This window comes from Chlorocebus sabaeus, chromosome 15 (genome assembly GCF_047675955.1).
Source record: "Chlorocebus sabaeus isolate Y175 chromosome 15, mChlSab1.0.hap1, whole genome shotgun sequence".
Lineage (NCBI taxonomy): Eukaryota > Metazoa > Chordata > Mammalia > Primates > Cercopithecidae > Chlorocebus > Chlorocebus sabaeus.
The window spans coordinates 16,571,581-16,594,438 of record NC_132918.1 but is presented as its reverse complement, the minus strand read 5'-3'; positions in this window follow the sequence as shown (position 1 = coordinate 16,594,438).

The window sequence follows — 22,858 nt, the reverse complement described above, 5'->3', positions numbered from 1 at the left end:
ACTTATAAATATGATGTACTATATTGGTTGATTTTTAAATTTTGACCCAGCCTTTTATTCTCAGGATAAACCCACCTTTAATGGATATTCAGGATTTGATTTCCTTTTGAGCTATTTTTTATTAAATTATTCTCTAGTATTTTTGACATTACTTACATTAAAAATCTGTTTTTTACTATGTTATTTTTATCTTTTAATATTTACCATATTTGCAATTCAATTGTCTTTTCATTCCTAATATTTTTTTTCACTCTTTTTTCCTTGGTAAATGCTGCCAGATAGTTGTTTTATTTTCTATTTTATTAGCCTTGAAAGACGCACCTTGTTATTTTATTTATTTCTCCTTTTATTTCTATCCCTTCCTTCTAATTCTTTGCCCATTTATTTTGACTATTTTTATTTTCCAATATAAATATTAAGATTATAAATTTCCCTCTTAGTACTGGTTTAGCTACATATATGAATGTAGACATGTAGTACTACAATTACTCAATTATAAATATTTTCTTATTTTCATTGTGATTTCTTACTTGGAGGAATGTTTTTAAGTTCTTAACGTACTGGCTTTTTAAAATAAAAGCTTTCAACTATTGACATCTGACTTAATTTCATTTTGTTTAATGCAGTGGTCCTTAAAGTTTGGTTCCAGAACTAGCAGCAACAAGATTACCTGGTGTGAATTGAATTATGTTCCCCCAAAATATATGCTGGAGTCCTAACCTCAGGTACCTGTGAATGCATGGACCTTATTTGGAAACTGGTCTTTAGTATAATCGAATTAAGATGATGCCATACTTGATTAGAATAGGCCCTAATTCAATATGACTAATATAATTATAAGAAGAGAAGAGACACAGAGGCACATAAGGACGATACCAAGTGATGATAGAGGCAGAGACTGGAGTAATTGGAATTGTTTTTTCTTTTTTTCTGAGAGTTTCACTCTGTTGCTCAGACTGGTGTGGAGTGGCATAATCACAGCTCACTGCAGCCTTGACATCCTAGCTTAAGCAATTCTCCCATCTCGGTCTCCTGAGTAGCTGGGACTATAGGTGCAGAGAACCATGCTCAACTATTTTTTGTATTTTTTGTAGAGACAGGGTTTTGCCGTGTTGCACAGGCTGGTCTCGAGCTCCTGGATTCAAGAGATCTGCCCACCTCTACTTCCCAAAGTGCCGGTATTATAGGGATTAGCCACCACACCCAGCTTACTGATGTGTTAAAAGCCAAGGGATGCCAAGGATTGCTGGCAATACCAGAAGCTAAGAGAAGGGCATTTAACAGACTCCCCTATAACCTTTAGACAGAGCATTTCCCAACACCTTGATTTCAAACGTCTAACCTCCAGAATGTGACAAAATATATTTCTGTTGTTTCCTGTGTCTGTTGTTTTCAGCCACCCAGTTTGTGATACTTTGTTAAGGACAGTCCTAGGGAAGCAATACAATTGAAAACCTGTTAAAAATGCAAATTCTTGGCCTCAATTCCAGACCTACCATATCAGAATCTTTGTGGGTGGGGTGGAATATTTTGGATTTTAACGCAAGTCTTTCATGTTATTTTAATGAATGCAAATTTGAGAACAACTGAGTTAGAGAATGTGGTCAACAGGATACCAGTCCTTTGAAATTTATTAAGATTCAATTTACAGTATAATACAGGGTTAATTTTTGCAAACGTTTCATGTATGTCTAAAATGTGCATTTTGCAGTTACTCAGTGTAGAATTCTATATATGCCCATTAAATCAAGCTTGTTAATTGTGTTATTCAAATCTTCTGTATCATTAACAATATTTTTGATTCTGCTTAATCTACCAATCACAGAGATACATTAAAATCTTCTACTATGATAACAGAATTATAGAATTATGTATTTGTTCTTGTAGTTCTGCCATTTTAAATATATTTCTACAAACATACACATAACATATAATATTATTAGGTACATGCATATTTAGAATTCTTTCTTCCTATGGCATTTATCTGGACAAGGTGAAAGTAAATTTTTGATTTGGGGTGTCAGGTCACATATACAGAGTGAACTCCATTTTTAAGTCTACCTAAATGTAGGCTTATGATTAGGAATACACAAGAAAATTTCCTTCCTTCCTTCCTTCCTTCCTTCCTTCCTTCCTTCCTTCCTTCCTTCCTTCCTTCCTTCCTTCCTTCCTTCCTTCTTTCCTTCTCTCCTTTCCTCATTTCTTTCTATTCTTGCTGCAACAGTAAATCTCTCCATTAGTTTTATTTGAAAGGTACCTTTATATTTGAATCAGTCTCTGGAAATAGTATCCTTTAGGTAAGGCAGAAGTCTGTTGTCTACCTCTGATCCCTGCTAGCACCCCAGGCTTTGTCTCTTGACTTTAGCATCTGTGGCGTAGTAGAACACAGTCTCTAGACACAGTAGCAAGTACCCAGGAAAATGGTAAGTTCAAGTGCTCACCCACCTCAGTGGACAGCCTGCTATGCTTGAGTCCTTTGGGTTAACATGAGTGAATGGAGGTCCTTAAGTCAACGTTTGAGCTAAATCTCAGGGCTATCACAGGAATTCCTTCAGGGTCCTTTAATATCTCTCAAGCCCCCACATATGGCAGAATTTGTGCTGACTTCTTTTCGATTTAATTATATCACTGCAGTAATTGAATGAAAAAACTGAGGTTCTACTACCATTATATTACTACTGAAGAAAATGAGGCTTAGAGTCCGCAAATAACATGTTCAGGTAATTGAATGGGGATTTTGAAATCGTATCTTCCGACTTAAGAGATTCCTACTTTTGATAGTCTTGAGTGGACAATTTTCCCTCTGTCTCCACAGATCAAGTAGTTGAAGTTTTGTTAGGTATGGAGTCTATATATTTGAGACTCAGAAGAGGAGTTGCAAAACTGGACAAAAAGGAAGTGAGTAAGTAGTTGCTGCAGAGTGCAAAACTTTTACATGAAATTTGCTCGTATACTCTATACGTAATGATAGGAAAATGAGCCCCATAGGAGATGACACCACTGTGTATGGCCATGCAGGTTGTACATACTCGAGGGGGAGTCATCCACATCCAGTATGGTGTGAATGGCATCTTTGGGAATTGTGCAGAGCTACACTGGCATAATCAGATGCAGTAACTTCTTCGTATTGATTTAATTTTTATAATCACAAGTAGTTTTCAGACACAGGTCAGTATAAACTAGAAATAGAATAAATGATGTCAGAATGAAAACCTTCTGAACTTGCTTTGTTTTTAATCATCAAAACAATTAATACAATAATGTAATGCATCAAGGGTCAGTGTCCCAGAAAGCATGAAATAATATTAAGGATAAGAAATTTAAAGCAAAGAGAGTACCTATAAAAATACAGGTACAACACTCTATGTTGCTGTGTATAAATACTTCTCATGCACCAAAAAAAGAGTAAGACATTTTATTACAAATGCCAGGCAAATACAGTACAGACTCCCTAGCATTTTGAACACAGGTAACAGAGTTACCTGGTGAGCCACTGAATAGTAAAATACTCAAATGTATAAATGGGAAAGTGACCACGGGGTTAGAAATGCACATTTTATAGGAAGAAGGGATTTTAGAAACTGGCCTGCATTGTATTTGCCAGCTGTGATGACTTAGTCAAAGTTACTCAGCATGAATGTAGGGGAAAGAATAGAGGTTTCTGCAGGTGACCCTAATTGAGATTACCAGCTGAGGTTCTCTTAGGTTGCTGAAAATAAGAGACAGGATTATCCAGGTATCATCGTGTTTGGCTTTCAGTTAACCTGCTTTGCTCCCACTTCACCTGAATTTTTAAATATCTCTATAGTTTAGTGTTTTACACACCTCAGTCAATAGGTTTTAGGTTGCCATTTCTTTTCAGGGAAGAAATGTATCATAGTACTAGAAAGAAGACTGCATTCAGAGCCAGAAGATTAGAGTTGAGCTCTTCCATGAGCAAACCAGCTGTTTCTTCACCTGTAGCATTTAGGCTTTGAATTAATTGATGACTAATATGATTTTCTTCTCTAAAACAGTTTATCTATACATACTTTTAACATGAGTGTTCTCTTGAATTGTGACTTAAGTGTGAATTTTTTAAAGAAATATCAAAGAAGGCTTTTACATAAGCTCAAAGTAGAAAAATCAACACACACACAAATATATACATACTTATTTCTGATGTTATCCCTAAACATTCTTTTACATATCCTGTAAATGGCTATTACATTTGGAATAGCAAATGAAATGGTTTTTTATCTAAGCCAAAGAGCTGAATGCTCTGTCTTGCACATACAGAGCAATTTCATAATCAGAGTTCTTTATCAGGACTGGCAAAACTGGTACAGAAAATGCAAGAAATTTCCTTTTCTTTGGAATAAGCTTAGGTGATTACCTCCTGCTAAAGTGCTAAAGCAATTATTTTCTTACTCATGCAAACATGGATTGTTCAAGGTTTGCTCTTGCCTTAGAGTTATAGAAAAAGCAAATTAACGGGCAATTCTGATATTATTGAACAAATTCAGGGGCTATCCCTGAGGATGCAGTCTGAAGCCTTCATTATTACATTTGGGATCTTCACTAGTGTGTGAGCGTTCCATAGAGCACCTGGATGCGATTTTGCAAATTTCAGGTATAGCTGTAGTTTGTCAAATAGGTATTAGTTTCTATTTAGAAGCGAGCTGAGTTTAACTTTACATTCTTTTTGCTTATTTTTTCCTCCACTAGCTCTGGCAACCTCATTTGGGACTATGCTGGTTAAGCTTTTGAAATAATATTTCCTGGAACAGCAAATACAGAATTTGAATTTTTCAAAAGAAAATTCAGAAAGCAAACAAAATAAAAATAAAAATGGACATGTTTTAGCATTGATTTCTGAATATTACCCAAAGGTCACACTTCCTCCCTTTCCACTGCCTCAAAGTAATTTGAGATAAACTTCCTGGATATCTATTCTGAATTAGATTTGGATAGGTAGGGCTCCCAGGTCTGGGGAAATCATGTCAGATTGCTCTTTACAATTCTACTTCTGGGTCTGCCTCTCCTGCTCCAAGGAACGTATCTACAGGTACACCTTCTTTGAAAGCATCCTAGGCCTGGCCTGTTGGTCCTGTACTGTCCCCTGTCATGTTTCCTTCACTGGATTTTAGGCAGTGAACAGTGCTGTGTTTGTAAACTAGCTCTCAAAAACAAAAAATAATACTGATATATGGCCTTGCGAACTTCCATGTATAAATACTCCTACTCTGGTCATTTTCACTTTCAAGTTACCAACATGAGGTCACTGTGGATGGAGTTGGGAAGAGAGGTACACAATCAGCTCTCAGAAATTAGTAAGAGCTGGTTCCAGCATATCATATGTATCCATCTTTGCAGAAATCTCTGGCTGCAGTCTTAGATGTCTCTATCCACTGCCCCTAATCTATTTCTGCTTGTCTTTAATTTTTACGAATGATATTTATAAGTGCACTGAATCCTCTTTTGGTTAGCCGTTTAGTTCCAAATCAGATTCTACAGTTGGCATAGTCTCTAGGTTCCTCTGATTATGGATACCACCTTTCTCATGTGCCTGCTTGTATCACATCAGCTGTAGTCACCAGCACAATGTAGACCTAGTATTCCTTCTTGTTCCTAAGCACATGGCTATCTGCAAATTTTTTACTTTATGTCTCAGAAAAGCCACCTGTTTACCTGTTTTAAGCTCACTCACAGGACAGAAAACAGACAGATCCTGATCGTCATACACGCTGAGGCCTTGCTCCATTCAGAGTATAAACTTCATTCATTTATTTGATGACTGAATCCTTCAGGAGCTGAAAGGCAAGGGAGGTTGTATTCAACAGTGTTCTCCAGATAAACGGAACCAACCAAAGGCTAGATGTAGAGATTAGAACAATAGATAGACAGATAGAAATAGATACATTTATTATAAGAAATTGGCTTATGTAGCTATGGAGGCTAAGATCTGCAGTTTGAAAGCATGAGAACCAGGAAAGCCAATGGCATATATTTCAGTTCCGATCTAAAGGCAGTAGAAAACTGATGCTCAAAGCCAGGCAAGCAGAGAGGAAATTCTTTCTTTCTCAGAATTTTTTGTTTGTTTGTTTCTATTCAGGCCTTCAACAGATTGAATAAGGCCAGCCCACCTTTGGCAGGGCAATCTACTTTAATCAGTCTACTGGTTCAAATGTTAATCTTATCCAGAAACATCTTCACAGACACCCCCAGAATAATGTTTAACCAAATATCTGTGCATTCCATGTCCCAGTCAAGTTGACACATAAAATTAATAATCACAGAGTGTGATCTTGAGAATCTCATGCTTGTGATTTTACAGTATTAAAATTATATTGAACATTATGAAAACATAGCAGATGTCATATAGATAGATGTTTTACTTTTGCCATGCTAGAGGAGTGGTGTGAGAGCTCTTGGGGAGAACAGCTTCAGATTTTGACCCCACAAAAACAGTTGTCTTCAAGCGTAAATAGGTTTAATGTGTTCAGATGTATGTGTATTACTTTATATTGATTGTTTTTGGATAGGTCTTTACATTGATGAGTATCAGGTGTGCCACACATAGCCTATCACTGGGATATAGACTTCCATATAGTGCTGAGAGGAACTCGTTTGGGTCTCCAGGGGCTTTTCTGTTTCCATGGGTATGTGGACATCTTCAGCTACTAACTCTCCTTTTCACATCCTCTTGCTGCAGATCCATGCCCATATCCTTATTCCTGGGTTAGCCATTCATTTGCTTCACATTATATTGCATGCGTTCAATTAAGTAGACGTTAATATGACTTTTAGACTTTCTGAGGAAGGATCAATAACCATCTCCTACCCAACCAAACTTAGCTGCATTTTGTCAATGGCATATTGAAAAAAAATAATGACATTGTTTTTCACTGTCTACAACCTTCAGGTAGTGGATAGAATGCTGGACTTGTAGCAAACAGCAGCAACAACAATAGCAAAAGTGGCACCCTTCCCAGTTTCACTATCCCATCACCGTGTGGTCTTGTTCAAGCCACTGAAATCTGAACCTTTGTTCCCTCAATAGAAAATGAGGAGGCTGAGCTTGAACTTGGATAGCTAAGCACTTTCTTGTTGCGTCTCTGAATGGTAGCTTGCATAGCAGGGCTTTTCAGGTAAAGATGAAACAGGGGTGGGAGTGGGTAGGATGTGGCTGGTTAGAAAGTAGGAAGTGATTTTTGAGATGATACTTCCTGACAATCACCCACACAGATAGGATTGCCAGATTTAACACATAAAATTATAGAATGACCATTTAAATTTGAATTTTAGATAAACAATGAATACTCTGTAGTACAAGTATGTCCTAAGCAATATTGGAGATAAATTTATATTAAAACTATACATTATTTACCTGAAATTCATATTTAACTTAGTATCCTGTATTTTATGTGGCAACCCTAAATAACAGTAGATAACCTATTCTATCTCAACAGGTTGAGCTGAACAAGTAGGGCATCTTAGTGAAAAATAGAACATCAGTTCATAAAGACAGAGGCTGGGTAATTTGCTACCCATGCAGCATGGGATAAAAAAGGTGTTGTTAGTTTTTCTTTTTTTGCACAGGTTGCAATATCACTTTTATGGTTAAAAAAATTGTGTGACATTTTAATAATGACATAAGAAGTCATCAGGTGAATCCTTGAATAGACCTGAAGATGCTATATAGAGTTTTAGATATAAAAGGTAGGTTACCAGAAGAATAAAAAGATGAAAGAGAAGCCTCTGAGACTTTTTACTTAAGACAGAAAAATGCTAAAATTGTGTCTGGCTTAGGAGTCGAGTTGAATTACTTTGTAGTTTGTGTATTAAAATGGAGAAATAAAATTAATAGAAGAATTTTAAAGTTTTAGTAAGCAGTAAGTGTAACATTTAATTAGGGTGCTGTTCTCAGTATGTTTTAATCTTCAGCTGCTTGAAAAAATGATGGTCATGCATCATGGTAGATAAAGCCTATGAACTAGATAACATAAGCCATATACTGGTGTATTGCAACTGCTGACATTTCCCTTGTCAACCCATGGGTCCAGTGGGCCTTACTACTGATGGCAAGCAAGAGATGCCTAAAGTCTTGACTTGCCTGGGTACAAAAGTACAACTTACTTGCCTGGGTAATGCACATCCAAGGTCCATATACACCTCGTCTGCCCCATATGCTGAGAGATTATCACATATTTTTATTCTCTCATTTCGAATGAATATACTCATTTGTCTGAGGACACACATTTTTCCTTCTCTTCCACATTTCTTTGAAAATGAACCATGCATAATGTATAAACTCTTGGATAACAAATACCTGTTTGTGGGATGACTGCGTTTTCATTCATTTAAAACTGTTTACTTAGCACTTACGTCAGCCTTGTCATGGTGCTAGTGAAAGGAAAAAAAATTCAACTTAATACAAACTCGTGATGCAGTATATATGTTAATTTAGAGGTAAAGCACAGGGCACTGAAGGACTACTGTTGAGAGCAACTAACCTACGGCGGGGGATGCAGCAGAAAGGTCTCCTGTGGTGGCAAACTCTGAATTAAGGCTAGGGAAATAGGAGAATTACACAGAGGAAGAGTGCAGGCTGAGTAGGCAGACACTAGCATTCTAGATAGAGTTATCAACATGTGCTAAGGCTTGAGAAGAAAGAGAACACAGCACTTGCAGGGGATTTCAAGGAGTTCAACTGACTGGTAGAGTGGGCAAAAAAGGCCAGCAGTGGCAAGGGATGAGATGCAGGGGAAACAGACTGTGATGGAATTGAATGTCATGCTCAGGAGATTAGAAATTCCTGAGTATGATAGGAAGATATTGGAGTGCTTACAAAGATTTGTGTTTTAAAATGATCACTCTGAGCCCGGTGGGCTGGCTCAGGGCTATAATTTCAGCACTTTGGGTGTCTGAGGCAGGTGGAGTTCAAGACCAGCCTGGCTGATATTGTGAAACACCATCTCTACTAAAAATACAAAAATTAGCCAGGCGTGGGGGCGGAAGCCTGTAATCCTAGCAGAGGCAGGAGAATAGATTGAACCTGGGTGGCTGAGGTTGCAGTGAGCCGAGATTGCGCCACTGCACACCAGATTGGGCAAAAGTGCAAGACTCCATCTCAAAACAAACAAACAAACAAACAAAAAGATCACTCTGGCTCAAGTGTTCAGTATGGAAGGAGGGCCACATTGGAGGCGGGGAGACAAACTTAAAAGCCATACCAGTAATCTAGGAGAGTGATTATGGTCGCATGAATTTGGCAAGCAGTAGTGGGCATAGAGAGAAATGGACAGATTCATGGTTTACTGAGAAGAAAAATTATATGATTTTTTGTTTAATGTAAAATGATGTTAGAAAAATAATATCTCTATACTATAGATCCCAGTTTGTACATACATATGTACATATTTGCATCTTGAAAAACTGGGAGAATTTGGGATGTAATTTACCAAACCAGAGAAATTCACAGAGAACCATGAGAGCATAGATGGGTTTGCAACAGGCCAGATGAGTACCTGATGAGTTATGCTTTCACCATATGAATTTTAGGACTTTATTACATGCCTCAGTTAAAAAATTTCATGAGCAGTCGTATATATGGGTCTGAGTTTCAGCAGAGACATCTAGGCTATAATTCTGGAGGTTATCAGCATATAAGTGGTAAGCCAGTCTTGGACGTGGATTAAATCATCACGGAAAATGTTTAACATTAAGAAGAGACGCACGCTGAGTGGAGCTTCTGCCCCGTCTGCCTTAAAAGAATAAGCAGAGCCGCTTGATTGGAGACCAAGAAAGAGCATGGAACACTGAGGGAAAAAAATCAGGAGAGCATAGTGTCATGGAAGACACCAGGAGGGAGAATTTGAACAAAGAAGAGAGACAAATCAAAGGTATCATGTGGACTCGAAAGATCAAGAGTAGAATTAAGAGGCATTTTATTGGATTCCATAAAAGGAGATCTTGGTGGCTGGATACAGATAGTTATAGTAGTCTGGGCATGGTGTGAGATGCAAGAAATTGACAAATGTGTGGGAGGAGAGTAAGTGGAAGTAACTGATACAGGAAAGGTCAAGAACATTCATTTTAGTATCAGTAAGACTTGCATAGGGTAAGTGCTAGTGGGAAGAAAACAGTAAGCAGAAGAGGAGTGTTAAGGAAGCAGGAAAGGAAGGGCATGAGTGTGAGAGCAAGTCCTCTGAAGAAGGCAGAGCTGTGGTCCCAGACAAAGGTGGGGCCAGCACCTCTCAGGAAAAAGTGCAGTTTAAGGCTTTCTCTCTCTCTCTCTCTCTGAATAGGAGAGGCCTAGTGTTGAGAATGACAGATTAGGAGATGGAGTGGGAGGTGTGGGGAAAGGGAGAACATTTGAAATTGCCAATTTGAGACTGGGAGAGAGGGCTGCCTAGAGAAACACAGGAAGTTTGCCAGGCATTTGTGAGTGCCCAGTAAATGTGGAAGCCATAAACTGGAATTGAAATCAATCCAAGCAGTTGTGTGATTTTCTCCATTAGGGCCCAGAAGCGCTGATGTAGAGGATAAGAACATAGGCAGTGAAATTTATCTAATGCTGGGGTGTGGCAGACAGTGTGACAAATGCCAAAGTGTTTCTGCCCAGACAGGCAGATTTGAGGGGACACAGGGAAGAGGAACTTCACATCCTCAAATGAGGACAGAGGACTAAAAGACATGGAGAACTGAGAACAAAGGATTGAGGGCTGAGGGAATTGAGGCACGTGGAGAAGAGGACCTTCATGTCTTAAAACAGTCACATAGGAATTGTGGTTTGCAAAGACAGGTGTTTGCCAAGACTTCCTTAAGAAATGTGTGAAACTAGGAATAAGCTAGTTATAAATTATGACAATTCATCATGTTTGAAACATTATATGACTGTAGATAAATGGTGGACTCTTACATGAAAATGAAAATTCCTGTAATGTTCAAGGGAATTTATTACACATAAACATCTTTTAGGAGGATATAGTTATAGCATTTTCATAACAAAGGGGTGCATATTTCAAGAAATGGGAAATGGAGTTTTAAAGTTTATACAAAATAAATATTGAAAGTCAGCAAACAAATTATAATTCATATATAACTTGAATTTTATCATCTACAGATTATAGTTGTGAGCATAAATATTTATTGGGACGTATGGAGTTGGAAAAAAATAGGGTTACATATGGCACATGAAAAATAAAAAACAAGCATATTGACAATATTAAAATACATTAATAGCAATCCACCTCTGAAACAGTTTCACTAAAGTCACAATTATGCATATTCCAGGTTACTATTAAATTTCTTGTACAGGAACAGTACAGAAGTCTTAGTTGGGGTGTATAATTACTATTAAAATATATTTCAACTGTTAATTTTTTTATTATACTTTAAGTTCTGGGATACATGTGCAGAACATGCAGGTTTGTTAAACAGGTATAAATGTGCCATGGTGGTTCGCTGCACCCATCAACCCGTCATCTACATTAGGTATTTCTCCTAATGCTATCCCTCCCCTTGCCCCCCACCTACTGACAGGCCCTAGTGTGTGATATTCCCCTCCTTGTGCCCATATATTCTCATTGTTCAACTCCCACTTATGAGTAAGAACATGTGGTGTTTGGTTTTCTGTTCCTGTGTTAGTTTGCTAAGAGTGATGATTTCCAGCTTCATCTATCTCCCTGCAAAGAGATGAATGCATTCTTTTTTATGGCAGCATAGTATTTCATGGTGTATATGTGCCATATTTTCTTTATCCAGTCTAACATCGATGGGCATTTGGGTTCGTTCCAAGTCTTTGCTATTGTGAATAGTGCTGCAATAAACATACGTGTGCATGTGTCTTTATAGCAGAATGATTTATAATCCTTTGGATATATACCCAGTAATGGCATTGCTGGGTCAAATGGTACTCCTTGTTTTAGAACCTTGAGAAATTGCCACAGTGTCCTCCACAATGGTTGAACTAATTTATATCAACTGTTAGTTTTTAAAAGTAGAGGATCTACATTGCTTAAATCTGAGAGCATCACTAGGACAAGCCACTCATATTATAATGGGCTACTTTTGACATTTCCACTTAGTTTTTCCTTCATATTGCAGAAAACATTGTTTTCACACATTTAGAATGTTTGTAGGACAAAAAAGTGAAATATAGCTTGCCAGTCATTCAACCCGTAAATGTAAATCTAACTGAATTATATTTTAATTCAAATTGCTATTGAATGCCACTTGAAGGTCCATATTTAAAAATGGCTACTGCTTATGTTGGGCAACATTGTGTCAGAAATGCCTTCATGGTTCTAATGTTGAACTCCTTTAAGGTCAGTCAGAGCTTTACAAATATAACCATGTGACCGGAAATTATTTTTAAGCAGTTAAAAAAATAAAATAGAAAGTAGACGTAGGGCATATGCTAGTAGTTGGTGTCTTATTCCGTGAGTGGTGTTGCAAAAATTTTGACGTTCCCAAAATATCTCCTGTTCTGCTGTGATGTGTCTTCTGTTCTGTTTTATATGATTCATAATCTGTATCATAGTAGTAAACTTTCTAGGGCATTCTGAGGGAATGTCTTTTGGAGCTCATTGACAAAATGCTACCAGAAGAGAGGAGGATTAAGTTCTTCTATAAACTTTCATTCTTATATGTCTCTACAGGGGAACACATATGCAGTTATGGACACCTCTTCATCTTGCTTGGATGTGGAAAAGGAAGAAGGTGGTAGAAGGGGAAAGGAAATTTGCATCTGTTGTAGAGGGAGGAGATATTGGCAAATACGCATAAGAAATAATGACAAGGGAGAAACCTGGAAAATGAAGGAGTAATGAGATTTAATTTGGGATCTTCTACAGTTTTGCCTAGAGCTAGCCCCTATCCTCTCATACATTAGGATAAAATAATGTAAAGTCTTGGGGGCCGGACATGACTTAATAATTATGTAGACTTTGAAGTTTAGAGATATAACATCTGTTTTGGGCTACACAATAATCTAAATTACAGATAAGGACCTTGAAGTTTAAACGAAGTCACTTTCCCAGATCTCATAGGACAGTACAGGGATTTGAACTCATATTTTCTAATCTTAGAAATTCTACACTTTGTACTACATTACAAGGTCCTCTAAGATAAATCCCTTCCTGTAGCGTAAAATACAAATGTTAATTTCATTTAATTCTTCTTTCCTATTGTTATTTCTTCTTCTTCTTTCAGCTCTCTTTATTTAAGTATATTGTGGGGTTAATGGCATTTTACTTAGCATACCGTTTTTGCAAATGCTTATTTTAAATTTGAAAAGAGAGGAAGAGAGGAGAGAAAAGAAGAGAAGGGAAATTTTCAGTGAAACACTTGGAAATTCATAAGAATATTTCCAGTTACACATAGGTTTGAAGCTTTTATTCTAAGTAAAACTTTTCTAGGGTGTAAAGCCCATGTTTTATTCTTAGCTTTGCCACTGAGTCATTCTCTGCCCTTGGACACCTCACCTAACACATTGTAACCTAGTAAGATTTAGCGTTGTTTCGAAACTAGATTGTGTTTGAAAAGAGAAATCTTCAGTTTTCCTCGTTGTGATGTTCCTCTGTTTTCTTAAAGTACTTGAGATCCTGGGTGTCCTGCTGTGACTTGTTCAAGCATAATTTGTAACAAAATAAGATTGAAAGGTTTCTGGATTTCGCATGAAGATCTCTTCAAAAGGAATCTTTAAAGTTGAAGTATGGCTAACCTATTATTTTCTTTTCTATTGCCTTTTACTGTGTTATCCTCCAACAAGGTAACATACAACCATTCACTGCCTGTAACCCTGGCTTCCTGTGCAGCAAAGAGAACTTGACTGCCAAACTTTTCCCCTGAACTTTGCTTCATGAGTGAAAACAGGATTAAATTATAGTTTCCATTTTTAAGATTCTTAAATATTTAGTATACTTTATGGCTATTTTCCTACTTACATTCCTCATCCTTTATGAGTAGCCGTCTCATTTGTTCCCTCATATCTTTAGGAATGTCTGCGCTTAGATATTTAGACATTCACAGTTACGAAAACTAAGATCACAAAGATTGGTCATTAAATTTGATTTTCATAAAGCTTCTTTCTAATTCCATGTCAACTTTGCAACACAGTTATCATTTTTTAAAATTTTTAATTTCCGTTGGTACATAATAGGTGTATATACTTATGAGGTACATGAGACATTTTGATTAAGACATGCAATACATAATAATCTGTCCATGGAAAATGGGATAGTCATCCCCACAAGTATTTATCCTCCATGTTACACACAATCCAATTATATTTTTTAAGCCATTTTAAAATGTACAATTAAATTAGTACTGACTATAGTCACCCTGTTGTGCTATCAAACACTAGGTTTTATTCATTCTTTGTAACTAATTATTTTGTACCTGTTAACCATCCCCAGCTCTCCCCAACCACTTCACTATCCCTCCCAGCCTTCCTATGGGGATAACTATCCTTCTACTCTCTGTCTCCAAGAGTTCAGTTGTTTTGATGTTTAGATCTCACAAATAAGTGAGAACATGCAATATTTGTCTTTCTGTGCCTAGCTTATTTCACTTAATATAATGATCTCCAGTTCCATCCATGTTGCTGCAAATGACAGGATCTCATTCTTTTTATGGCTGAATAGTACTTTGTTGTGTATATGTACCACATTTTCTTTGTTCATTCATCTGTTGATGGACGTTTATCTTGCTTCCAAATCTTCACTACTGAGAATAGTGCTGCAACAAATACGGGAGTGCAGGTATCTTTTTGATATACTGATTTTCTTTCTCTTGTGTGTATATATAGCAGTGAGATTGCTGGATCACATGATAGCTCAATTTTTAATTTTTTGAGCACCCTTGAAACTGTTTTCCATATTGGATGTACCAATTTACATTCCCACCAACAGTGTACGAGGGTTCCCTTTTCTCCACATCCTCGCCTGTGTTATTGCCTGTCTTTTGGATATAAGCTGTTTTAACTCAGATGAGATGATTGTAGTTTTGATTTGCATTTCTCTGATGATCAGTGATGGTGAGCATCTTTTCATATGCCTGTTTGCCATTTGTGTTTTCTTTTGAGAAATATCTACTCAAATATTTTGCCCAATAGTTATTTATTCATTGAAGATTTTCATTGGTGTTTTAGTTTTGATATAAATTTTGCTAATATTTGAATACTTAATAAAAAGTTTTATTTCATTGGAATATACGAAAAGATTCATTGATAGATTAAGTTAGACCTCAGAAGGTTGTAGGTGTGGATTTAAAGGTAAAACTTCTGATTTTAGTTCTCTGGAAGTCAATCTTTCAGATAGTTTTCTGAGTGGCATCTATATGCTAGGTGCATGGTGAGCGATTGAATATTCTGGAAAACCATTTTCTGCTTTTGAGGTACTAATAATGTAGCTGAAGAAACATGACATTTATATTAAATATTAGTGAGAGTTGAAGGCTACATTCATATAAGAGCTGTCACAAAATAGTATATGATTAACTGTCGAATGAAAATTACAGGTAATAAAACATTACCCTATTAGCTAGGAAGTAGGCCTAGGAAGAAGACATGATCCTGGAACTAGACTCTGAGGGATTATGAAAGTATTTTTTAGGAAGTTAGACATAGGGAAAGCCAAAGAAGCATGAAAATAATCAGAGTAAAGGCCAAAAAGTAACAAGAATCAGACTTGTTTAAGCAGAAATTGCTCTCTAGGGAAACACATACCCGCTAGGTTGGTCAAGTAGAATGGCTTGGGGAAATAAAGGAGAAGTTAGAAATAAGGAGCCAAAGAAAGCTTTATGGCCGGGGAATTGTATGATCAACACATTGTTTATGAAGGAAAGATAATGTAAACTGTATACAAGATAAACTAGATAGACGAGATTCACTGAAGACCAGTTCTGAGAAAACTGCAGTAGCTATGGTAGAAGATAAACGTATGAACAAAGCCAGTGAGAGTATATATTTATTTATTTAGATGTTAAGGTAAAAAGTATAATGTAGAAATACTTCCTAAATATGCTTAATTGAGTAAAATAATAATAAAGACTCAAAGAAAGTATATCTATAAGAGTGGAAAGTGATTTGTTTAAATACTAAACTTATTCCCTTAAAAATTATTTATTTTCACCCTTGTGGTAGACAGCTTATAAGATGGTCCCCAATAATACCTGCCTTGTAGCCCTTCTGTAAGCTGTTTCCTTTGAGGGTAGGATTGATTTGCAGACTCTCTCCTAATGAATAAACTATGGTAAAAGTAATGGGGTGTCACTTCTGAGATCAAGTTACAAAAGACTGTGGCTTTCATCTCATCCTCCCTTGCTCTATTGCTGTTTTGTTCTCAGGGAAGCTAGTACATTTTGTGAAGTCCATGTGACAGGGAATTTATGACTCTGGTCAATAGTTTAAAAAAAGACTTCAATGAGTGAGTGAGCTTGGAAGTGTACCATCCCTAAATCCAGACATGAAATGATCCAATTTCCAGCCAACACCTTGACTGAAGTCTTATGAGAGACTCTGGGCCAGAGGCACCCAGCTAAGACATTCCAGGATGCTTGACCCCCGTAGAAACTATGAGCTAATAAATGTTTGTTGTTTTAAGTCATTGAGGTTTGGAATAAGTTGTTGGACAGCAATAGACCACTAATATATTATTATAGTGTTGCATATTCTTCTACCTCCACCAGGACAACTGACTGAATACTATAAAGGATGCTCCTACTATAATACAACAAAATTTAAGCTAAAGTATACTTTTTAGTTTATTAGAATCACTGAAGTCATGGAAAATAAGACACAATTCCAGGGATAAAATAAACTAAAGCCTGTAGGCAGAAAGTTTACCCTAGGATAAATGACAGCTAATTCCTGGGAACAAGAGTCCAAGCCTGGGGTTTACTGCAATGTAAGAAGCAGCTAAGAAGAGTTTCTTATGTAGGGTTAGAGAGGTTCAAGGTCAGTAATGCCCCTGAAAAGTATAGCCAATTTGGGCTTTTAGGCTCTTCCTCTGAAAAAATTAGATAAAATATTTGAGCACATAATTAAAATAAAAACAATAACAACAAAGGAAACAGGCAACCACAGAGAGTAATGGAGAGATATCACCAAGGATTTTAGTTATTGGAATTATCTGGAAAAGTGTGCAAGTTAAGCATCTGTGGAATTTCTAAAGAAATAAAAAATTGCGTATAAAATGAGCAAACAATAAGTGATTCTTAAAAATAATCAGTCTTAAAAAAGGATGAAAAAGAATATTTAAAAATATAATTTTTTCTACACTTTTTCTTCCCCCTCTTCCCTGTCCCCATGTCTCTTCTAGTCATGCTATTGCTTTTAGTTCTCTTAATTAAATTTAAAATTCATTTAATGTATTAAGCCTCTATTCCATTGATGTGTCAATGTTGGACAACATTACTTGCATTTTCACGATGTAAGTTGATGGATTTAGTGGCCTTATGTAATCTCTCCTTGTCACCTCTAATACTCAAATGCTGATTACCTTATTATTATATTTGTACTGTCTTGGGTATTATTATTTACCTTCCATTTTGTTACTATATTATTCATCTTCCTTGGTATGCTTATAGATGACATCTAGAAATAGAAACAAAGATCAGCATATATAAATTCACAATTATGTAGATATTCATTGCAAAGCAAAAGTGAATTTCAACTCTTTAATGGAAGATGGCATGATCACTTTTCTGTGCTGCTCAGAAAGAAACAAGCTAACAAAAATGAATGGAGGTGGGGAGAGAGAAGATAGGAGGGTACGTATAGTGTATTATAATTCTTTCATTTCATTCATTTGAAGATGTGCTTTTTGTTTTTAACATTTGAACATTTTTGAGTTTGGAATGCATCTTATAATCACTGTTGGCCAAGCAGTGGTAATGGTCTGGGGTTACTGACTGCTCATGTGAAAACTTGACCATAGCTGCTCGTAATATCATCAATTCAATGGAATGATGCACATTGCCAGTACTACATACATTGAGTTTAATTGCCATTTAAAATATCAGGAAGGGTGCATTATGGTTCAACAGTAATAGTTATTGTATACATTGAATGGAAAGAGAGCAATGTGATATGTGCTAAAATGCATACATAAATAATCTAGAAGAGTTATTGCAATGAGTATAAAATAAAAATTCTAAATAATAGGAAAGCATATGCCATAGTTTAATTAGGAAAATTTTTTTTCTTAGTGGCTATAAGGTAATAGTGCATCATCTAATTAAAAGATTTCTAGAGTCAATGAAATGTAAATTTTAAATGTGTATATTATAATTTGCCTTTTCCTTTTCAGTAAAATATTTCAGCTATTTTGCTATTCATTATAGGGAATTCACTTTATTCTCCATTTTTGTACAGAACCCTAATCTAATTCGCTTTGCAGATTTGCTGTGATACAAGCAGCAGCTCTTCCAGCCCTTCCATCTCCATGCCATTACCTCTTTCTAGAGTAACAAGTTTTGGCTAGACACGTTTGCAACTTCTCTTGCAGCTAGGGATGACAACATTACTCGGTTCTTCACAAGTGATGTGGGCAGAAGTGATAGAATAAAAAGAAATCCCACCCACCTCTTTCCCTTTACTTTCTTTTCGCTTTCCCTGAGGCTGGAGTGTGGATGTGGTGGGAAGCCATCTTTAACAATGCACCCAAGGACCAAAATACAGAGGTTGCAAAATAAAATGAAAGAAAAAGCCCTAACATCATTGAGTTGTCCTACTAGCACTGGATTACCTATACTTACGGATGCATGAGAAAAAAATATATTTTCTTTAAGTCAATATATATTAAGGGACAATATAATTGCCCTTTAGCATCCCTTTGTCTTTTTTTTGTGTGTGTGAAGTAGGTCTCAAAAGTTTGAAAGATTAACCTTAAAGAACAGGTGTGATATACCAAAGTTTAACTTCACCTTTTAAATATTTTTTTTTCCCCAGAGATAGAGTTATTGAGGATGCAACCAAAAACTACATTACTTGGCAAATGTTATTGAACTCTAATTATGCATATTAGAGAAAAAATTCTACAAAAATAATTATTCCACACATGCATGTAGAGTTCCAAGAATCACAGCTCATGAGAAAAACAGGGAGGCATCTCTATGAGTTAAGGTAAATGTAGTAGATACTCTTACAGACATACACTGAAAGTTCAGAGACTTATTAAATGTTAATTTCTTATATTTTCTCCTTTTATCTTCTGAGTTATGAGAAAGAAATAAGCAGAAAATGATACCTAAATCAGAATTGTGTTAGCATGTTTCGCAAAGAGTTGTTACCAAATATATGGTGAAAAAGAAAGTAGACATGATGAAAACAGTGGAAATTTATTAAATTGTGGCATTAATTGGCATGAAGTAGTTCATAATACTCCCATATTATCTTTATTATTGTCTATAAGAATCTACAGTAATGCTCCCTCTCTTCATTGTTGATGTTTATGAAATTTTCCTAAGAATTAACTTATTTGTTCATTTTTCTCTAATATTTCTGTTTTGTATTGTATCTATTTCTGCCCCTATTTTTATTATTTTTAGTTCATTTACTTACTTTGGTTTTCATTTGTTTACTGTTTTTCTGGTTTCCTAAGTGGAGAAATTGAAACATTGATTTTGCTTACCTTTCTTCATTTAAAGCTATAAGCTTCTCTGTAATAACTACTTTATCTATATTCCACATATTTTATACTTTGTTTTCCTTATCATTCAGTTCAAATATTTTTTGAAATTTACCTTTGATTTCTTCTTTGACTCATGATTATTTGAAGTATTTTGGTTTGTTTCCAAAAACTTGAGGATTTTCTACATAACATTACTTCAATTTTAATATTATTATGTCTAGAGTGTATACTCTGATTTACATTCTTTGGTATTTATTGAGACTTGGTCTATGTAGGTCATAGTTTCTCAAACTTCGCATAACATATTTGACTGGATATTACTTTGTTGTGGGAGTTATTCTGTATATTTTAGGATGGTTAGCAGAGTCTCTACTAGATCTCAGTTTCTCCCCTACAGTTGTGATAATCAAAAAATGTCTTGAGACGTTACCAGATGTTTTCAGGGAGGCAAAATTGCCTCTAGTTGAGAAATGCTGATCTAGATGAATGTCCCATATGCACTTAAAAAGAATGCATAATTTACAGTGATTGGGTGTGATGTTCTATAAATATCAGTTAGATTTAGCTGGTTATTAATGTTGTTCAAATCATACATATCTTCACTCATTCTTTTGTATTTAAAAAATCAATTATTGACAAGGCATCTTCAAAATCTGCAATGATGATCACACATTTTTGTGTTTTTGTCTTTAGTTCTAATAATTTTTGATTTACATATTTCAAAGCTTGTTATTAGTTGCATATATATTTATCCTTGTTATTTCGTGTTAAAATTGATGATTTTCCCATTATAAAATTTACCTGTCTTGACACTTTTTCTCAAACTCTAGTTATATTAATATAGCTACTTCAATTTTCTTATGCTTAGTGTTATCATGGTGTTTTTCACATCTTTTCTCTTTCAGTTTACTCATGTCTCTGTTTTCAACTCATTTCCTATAAACATAATACAGTTTCATCTTGAATTTTTGAAATCTAACCTGACATTCTTTATTTGAAGTATTTATTTTGTTTGTATGTAATGCAATTATTGATGTTACATTTCTCATCTTGATTTTTCTCCCTCTTTTCTTGTTTATTATCTTGAGTGTATTGCATACATTTTTAGGATTACATTTTATCTCATGCATGTATTGTCAGCTATAACTTTTCATATTATTTTAGATAGTGGTTCTAGATATAACACTAGGTATTATTAAGCTAGCACACATTAATAATATATTTCTTCATGTACCTTGCATCAGTATAATTTCCTTTATCTTCATTCTGCTCTGTGTGCTCTTGTTGTTTTCTATTTTTTCTGCTAGTATTTTACAACTCCACAAAACATTATTTATATTTTGTTTTGTACAGTTTGTTTTTATATTGCTTTAAATAAATTCAGAAATTATTATACAGATATTATACCTATACACAGACTAATTTTTAAATAATTACACCTATTTACTTTCTCTGGTCAGATTTTTTTTCTTTTTAATTTCTAATATTACTTGTTTCTTTTCCTCTTTGTTTTGTTTGAATACTTTTCTTTTTATTGATCAGCCCTCACATTCACTGATACTGTCTTCTGCTTTTTCCAGTCTGCTATAAGTTCATTCAATGAATTTATAATTTTCAATCAATAAATTTTACATGCAACATTTCTTTTTTTTCTTTTTTTCTTTTTTTTTTTCGGAGATGGAGTTTCACTCTTGTTGCTGAGGCTGGAATGCAGTGGCATAATCTCAGCTCACCACAACCTCCATCTCCTGAGTTCAAGTGATTCTTCTGCCTCAGCCCCCTGAGTAGCTGGGATTATAGGCACCTGCCACCATGCCTGGCTAATTTTGGATTTTTACCATGTTGCCAAGGCTGGTCTGTAACTCCTGACCTCAGGTGATCTACCCACATCGGCCTCCCATATATGCAACATTTCTATTTAGATCTTTATGCAGTTATCATGTGTTTGTTGAAATTTCCAATCTTCCTACTTCTTATGCACCATTTTTACTTTATTCTTTAACATTTTTATCGTGGTTATTTTAACTTCTCTGTTTGATAATTCCAACATTTGTGCTATCTCTAGATTTGCTTCTATTGACTATTTTCTCTCTTGTTCATTGTTCATATATTTTGCATTTTGCTTGCTTGTAATCTTTCATTTTTTTTGTGAAACGTTTTGTAAAAAGAAGGATAGTAGAAACTGAAGGAAGTAATATTTGCTTCTAAGTAGGGGCAGGTACAGTTTTAATCAGGCCATGAGAGCAAAAGTTGGGTCAATATACTGTAGTTGATTTGGGTTAGTGCTTTATTTCAACATTAGCTTACTTTAGTTTTCTGCTATCTTCAAATGTTTGGAGAATTGAATCAGGACTATTCCTTCTGAAGGACTTAGGATCAGAGCACTACCAATACTCAAGAGATCTGCCTATACTTCAAAGCTGAACCACCAGCTTTTGCAACTGTGGGATATGTCTCTAGTTTACAGCCTGTTTGTCAGTTTTCTGGGTCCTGAAGCATTGTTTTGCCTTTTAGACATGCCCAGTGCTTTCTGCACCTTAGAGGGTCTCTTTCAGACCTGTCATCTGTTTCCCAGTCTTTGTAGGGCTATGACTCTATACTCTATAAAGATAGAGAACACTATGAAGAGATTTAACTTTAGCTTTCCTAATTAGCCTTTTGTCTTTAGTAATTGAGAGCCAAATTGTAATGGGGTGTGTGTGTGTGTGTGTGTGTGTGTGTGTGTGTGTGAGTCTGTGTGTGATCTCTTCAACCCCTCTAACCTTCCTTAGATGATGTATTTATCTGCATTTGCTTCCCTGTTGATATAATTTGGCTCTGTTTCCCCACCAAAACCTCATCTTGTAGTTCCCATAATTCTCACATGTTGTGAGAGGGACCCAGTGGGAGATAGTTGAGTAATGGGGGGAGTCTTTACTGTAGTGTTCTCTTGATAGTGAATAAGTCTCATGAGATCTGATGGTTTTAAAAATGGGAGTTTCCCTGCACAAGCTCTCTCTTTGCCTGCCACCATTCATGTAAGATGTGTCTTCTGCTGTGATTGTGAGGCCTCCTCAACTGTGTGGACCTATAAGTCCATTAAACCTCTTATTTTTGTAAATTGCCCAGTCTCAGGTGTATCTTTATCAGCAGGATGAAAATGAACTAATATAGCAAATTGGTACCACTAGAGTGGGACTGCTGAAAAGATACCTGAAAATGCGAAAGTGACTTTTGAACTGGGTAACAGGCAGAGGTTG